The 5,923-nt window shown below is 46.4% G+C and overlaps 1 non-coding gene across 1 annotated transcript; it reads left to right on the forward strand.

The window, feature by feature from the left end:
• The first annotated feature begins 1,371 nt into the window (after nt 1–1,371).
• Nucleotides 1,372–1,443, forward strand: TRNAP-GGG (transfer RNA proline (anticodon GGG)). Its single transcript has one exon. It is a non-coding gene; the product is annotated as a tRNA-Pro (tRNA).
• The last annotated feature ends 4,480 nt before the right edge of the window (nt 1,444–5,923 follow it).

The raw sequence follows: 5,923 nt of genomic DNA on the forward strand, positions 1-5,923 counted from the left end.
TCTAATGTCTAGTTTTTCTGTGGGCTTTTATATGTTCTGCTTTTCTTTTCCTAGAAAGAGATACATGAGTTCGGGTGGAATTTCCAGAAGGAAAGAGGGTAGTTTACATGAATACATTTTTTTTTATTTCGTTTATACCCTGCCTTTCTCAAGAAGAAGAAGAGGAAGAGGAAGAGGAGTTGGTTTTTATATGCTGACTTTCTCTACCACTTAAGGGAGAATCAAACCGGCTTACAATCACCTTCCCCTCCCCACTACAGATACCCTGTGAGGGAGGTGGGGCTGAGAGAGTGTGACTAGCCCAAGGTCACCCAGCTGGCTTCATGTGTAGGAGTGGGGAAACAAATCCAGTTCACCAGATTAGCCTCCGCCGCTCATGTGGAGGAGTGGGGGATCAAACCTGGTTCTCCAGATCACAGTCCACCGCTCCAAACCACTGCTCTTAACCACTACACCATGCTGTCAAGTCCTTCTTCCCTCTGGCTTCTCACCGGAAAGGACAGATGTGTCTATCAGAGAATGAAACCACCACTTTTAACCACTACACCATGCTGGTATTAAAGCCATAAAAAACAATAAAAAGATAATAAGCAGCCATAAAAACAGACATTGAAGCCCCACAGTCCTGGTATGGGCTGAGTGTGCCTGATATTGAAAGCCTGGGGAGGGCCCCTGGCTCAGGTACAGCGCCCACTTTGAACACAGAAGTTTCCGGATAAAAGACCTGCCAACCTGGAAAGCCAAGGCCAAAGTTGACAGTACTGACTTTGATAGACCAATGGACCAATGATAGACTCAACAGAAGGCAACTTCATGTGCTTATATATACAGGGTCAATTGTCCCCCATCCAATTCCAGGCTACAGAGGGGAGGAGGACTGGGAAAGCGCTACTGTGATGAACCACAGAATGTATTTCCACTCACATTGTGCATGGATGAATTGTAGCCAGTTTAGCACAAGCACATGATAGATGTGCCATCTGGGCACATGCACAATGTTGGGAAGGGCCGTAGCTCAGTGGTAGAACATCTGCTTGGCATGCAGAAGGTCCTAGGTTCAATCCCCAGCACCTCCAGTTAAAGGGACTAGGCAAGTAGGTGATGTGAAAGACCTCTGCCTGAGACCCTGGAGAACCGCTTCTGGTCTAAGTAGACAATACTGACTTTGATGGACCAAGGGTCTGATTCAGTAGAAGGCAGCTTCATGGGTTCATGACCTCCTGAACTGTTCCATTAAATTATAATTCCAATCCTTTTGCACAAACGCAACCCTACACATTTCTGTTCAGCACATTCTGTGAAATTATAGAAGCGGGGAGGCCTTCCCAATCTCCTCAGGCAGGTCATTCCACTAGGTAGGAGCCAGGGGGAGGGGCTGTGGCTCAGTGGTAGAGCATCTGCTTGGGATGCAGAAGGTCCCAGGTTCAATCCCCGGCATCTCCAGTTAAAGGGACTAGGAAAGCAGGTGATGTGAAAGACCTCAGCCTGAGACCCTGGAGAGCCGCTGCCAGTCTGAGTAGACAAGACTGACTTCAATGGACCAAGGCAGTATAAGGCAGCTTCATGTGTTCATGTGTTCAATGTTGAAAGGTACCCTATGCCCTCAGAAGGTACGGTCACTTCTGTCTTGGCCACTGTGACTCCTTTCAATATTGTGCATGTGACCAGGTGGCACATCTATAAGTCACGGTGGCCAAGACGGAAGTGACCGTACCTTCTGAGGGCATAGGGTTGCCAGTCTCCAGGTGGAGCCTGGAGATCTCCCAGAATTAGAACTGATCTCCAGGTGACACAGATCAGTTCCCCTGGAGAAAATGTCTGCTTTGGAGGGTGGATTCTATGGCATTATACCTCACTGAGGTCCCTCCCCCCACAAACCCCTCCCTCCCCAGGCTCCACCCCCAAAATCTCCAGGTATTTCTCAACCCAGAGTTGGCAACCCAAGGTACGCATGAACACTAAAGGCCCTACATTTTTAATAATGCAGCTGTAAAAAAAATCCCCTATTACTATGTACGGGTGTGAAAGTTGGACAATGAAGAAAGCTGATAGGAAGAAAGATTCCTTTGAAATGTTGTGTTGGAGGAGAGTGTTGTGGATAACGTGGACTGCCAAAAAAAACAACCACCACCAAATCAGTGGGTTCTGGATCAAATCAAGCCTGAACTGAACTAGAAGCTAAAATGACGAAACTGAGGCTATCGTACTTTGGTCACATTTGCGAAGACAAGAGTCACTGGTCATTTATGCTTGGTAATTAGCAGCAAGTTCCAGGCTGAAGTGCTTCGCATATTTTTTTTGTTTTTCATACTGAACCGTCATTCAGGAAGTGACTGTGAAGCTGCGCATACCTGCTTCGCATTTCTTAAGAGCCCCTTTAACATGACCTTTTGTGTTTACTCCGCCCCCGCCTCGAAGAATCCCCTCAAGGGAGCATGCAAAATCACAGCAAACTGTGCAAACTGTGGTCGCTAATGGAAGGAATGAAGGAGCAGGCAAGTGCAGGGGGTGGGCGGGACCGTGACTAGACATTTTAGAGGTCGCGTTTTTAAAAAGCTTTGAGAGAGCATCAAAACTGACCCTGCATAAATGGCCGCTGGAAAAGACAATCATGCTAGGAAAAGTTGAAGCCAGCAGGAAAAGAAGAAGGCCCAACAAGAGATGGATTGACTCTATAAAGGAAGCCACAGCCCGCAATTTGCAAGACCTAAGCAAGGCTGTTAAAGATAGGACATCTTGGAGGACGTTGATTCATAGGGTCGCCATGAGTCGGAAGCGACTTGACGGCACTGAACACACACACACACAAAATGCTGAACCCCACAACAATTTATGTCTCCACTAGCATATAGACTTCTGCCTCCCAAGCACTCCCCTGCCTCTCCCATCCTGGCATTGACTCCGTCTGAATTCCCAGAGAAAATCTTGATGTGATCTCTGAGGCTGGCTCTTGAGCCGTAAGCGTTCCCACCCAAATAACTAAATTTGGGGGCTAAGAAAATAGATTGTTGCCTAGAAACTGACATGCAGAGCTGTGTAGGATCCCCCCCTCCTTTTATCCCCCCCTCCTTCATCTCAAAAGATGCAGCTCGATTTCGAACGAAACAATTGGCTAATAACTCAGTCAACAACATGCTTATCCGAAGCAGTGGTTATCAGCCGAGGCAGCTGGGACAACCTTTCACTGGAATATTTTAAAAGGCTTAACAATCTAATTCAATAACTTATTGTTTGGGTAGCTGTGTTTGTTTAGAAGTAAATCACTCATAAATGTGTGACTTCCTGCTGATACCTAATAGCGGATGGGGACAGGAAGCCGCTCAGAGGAGACTGAAAGGCAGAGATAGGCCATTCTCAAAGCTTACTGCCGGGCCTTTTCACTTCCACCTACCTAGAATGGTTAGGTTTGCAGACAGAGCTGGGCCCAGACTTGGCATGGAAACATTTTCAGGGAGCCCTTAGGGAGGAGGGGCTTTTTGGCTGCTCAAGTAGTGCCGGATTAGGAAATGTGATCCATATCGATTCTAATTAGGGCTGCCAACCTCCAGGTAGTCAATACAGAAAAAAGGAGAAAGAACTGCTACAATCCATAGAGATGCAAAAAATAAGAAATTCAGGGATTTCAAAGGGGTTTCAAAGGGAGATTAGAGAGACGGCTGGATGACAACTAATAATGAAGCTCAAGACTATGCATTCTCCAGGATTTAACAGAGATCTGGGATTCCTGTCTCATTACCAATGCTGATTTCTCCACGCCTACTATCCCTCTGCATATCACAACTAATCCAATCACGCCTGCTAATGTCATTTACTTGCTTTTGACATTTACATTGCCATTGCGTGTCTAATTCACTCGTCTCTACTTAAGGATAGATGGAGTCACATTCTAGCCATATCTGAAGAAGTGAGCTGTGGCTCATGAAAGCTCCTACCCTGCCAGAAATTTTGTAAGTCTTTAAGGTGCTACTGGACTCCTACTCTTTTCTACTGCTAGTGACAGACTAACAAGGGTACCCATCATGATCTATTATTGTTTATGGAAAGCAAGCAGGGTTTAGATGGGGTTCTGGTCTTTTCCCCCCTTCCAGTTGCACTGTAATTACTTGATGGTTCAGGGAATCGTGCGACTCAAAGAGCAGCTCTTTTCCATGCCAGCTTTTAGAACTGTATTTTCTTTTGATGTTTCCTGAGTGACTCTAGTAAAGGCAGCCTAGTTATAAATATTTTTCAGGGTTTTTTCAGGAAACCTCCGACAGGCAGCAGAAAAACAAAATATCTCAGGGCAGTGCATGTTCATTACTTTGAACACTTTAAAAACAAGCATTCAAGAGATGCAGTTTTAATAAGTAATCGCAAGCAGCTTTTATCGCATGCGTGCAAAATTCGAAAGGGGCAGTGTGGCATAGTGGTCAGAGTGTTGCACTACTACCAGGAAGGCTTGGATTGAAATGCATGCTTGCCATGAAATTTGCCAGCAGTGCCTTAATTAGCTGGGTGACAGCCTTCTAAACCCATTGACTTCAATTCAAAAGGTGTAACAAAACTCTGCCCTGAGTTCTGCAAGGCTGATGCTTATGAGGCCGTGCAGAATGTGGCTGAAGTTCAGAGGGAGACATAGGCCTCTTATGCATGGGTTGTACTTGTTGCAGTCACCCCCACCCTCCCACCCCCGACTAGGGCTTCATTTTAATTATGCATGTATTTCCTGACCTTTAGAAGTCGCCTCGCTCTCCCCTCGCATTTCCCCCGCATTTTCAGCATGCTGTATAACCCCGAGTTTAAAGTCTGCCTCAATCCCAAATCGAAAGCCAGTCCTGTGCTTACTTGTCACTTAAGGTTTTTCTCCCCACACCCATTCTCGCGTCTCTCTCCCACACATCTGTCCCCTTCATCCAACTCCTCCACTTGAGGCCATTTGAGAGTGCACCAACAAGAGAATAATGCTGGAATACCATGAGGCTGCTTATCTGGTCAGTTTCACAGTGAGTGTGGGTCAGTTTCAGATCGAACAGTTGAGAGAAGGCTGAAATAATCACAAACGACCTATGCAGCTGCTTATTTGGTCAGTTTCACAGCGAGTGTGGGCCAGTTTCAGTTCTCAGCAGGTTGGAAAAGAGCCAGGCTGATTTGCTGCCCTCATATGCGTCCTCTTATATTCATGAAACCCTTTTTTGTTTGTTTGTTTGCAAGTGCAAGATAGCCTGAAATAAATTGGTTGGGGGGGTGTCTGGAGCCTTTTCTGCTTTGACTGTAAAATGGCCACGGTTCAGGTCAAATGAAAAAATCCCACTGCAGGGCTGGCGGGGGCTGGCGATGTATTTTTTAATAATAATAACCCACAGCCAATTACAAAACATCGTTTTCGGAGGGGAAGGACTCACGTGGTTCAGAAGCTCCGCATTTTCTCTGGGGATGCATAATTGGTCGCAAGGTACTCCCCGAATTTCTTCGGGGCAAAAAGCCCCTGTGCATAGTGGTTTGAGAATTTGACTGCCAATACTGTGCAGTCAGAGAGCAGCAGATCCAGTGGAAACAGACCATGCACGAAAGGCCAAAGCTGGGGTTGCTAGCTGGCAGCCTCCCTTCCCCTATTGCCGCTTGTTAGGCTGGTGGAGGGAAAATAATGGAGAAATTGCTGTCACATTGACAACATGACATCATTTCTGGGGCAAACCCAGACGTAACGTCACACTACTTTAGGATTCAGGACTTCCATGTGGTTTTACCATAGAGTATTCATTGAATCCTAGAGTGGTGTGATGTCACTCCCTGTTTCAACCTGGAAATTATGTCATGCATTGACGTGATGATTCCCACCCACCACCCACCACCCAGTCTCCTCCTGGGTAACAGCCACTGCCTGGCAACCCTAGGTATAGCACAGGTCACATGAACACATGAAGCTGCCTTATACTGAATCAGA

Source organism: Euleptes europaea, chromosome 6, assembly GCF_029931775.1.
Source record: "Euleptes europaea isolate rEulEur1 chromosome 6, rEulEur1.hap1, whole genome shotgun sequence".
Lineage (NCBI taxonomy): Eukaryota > Metazoa > Chordata > Lepidosauria > Squamata > Sphaerodactylidae > Euleptes > Euleptes europaea.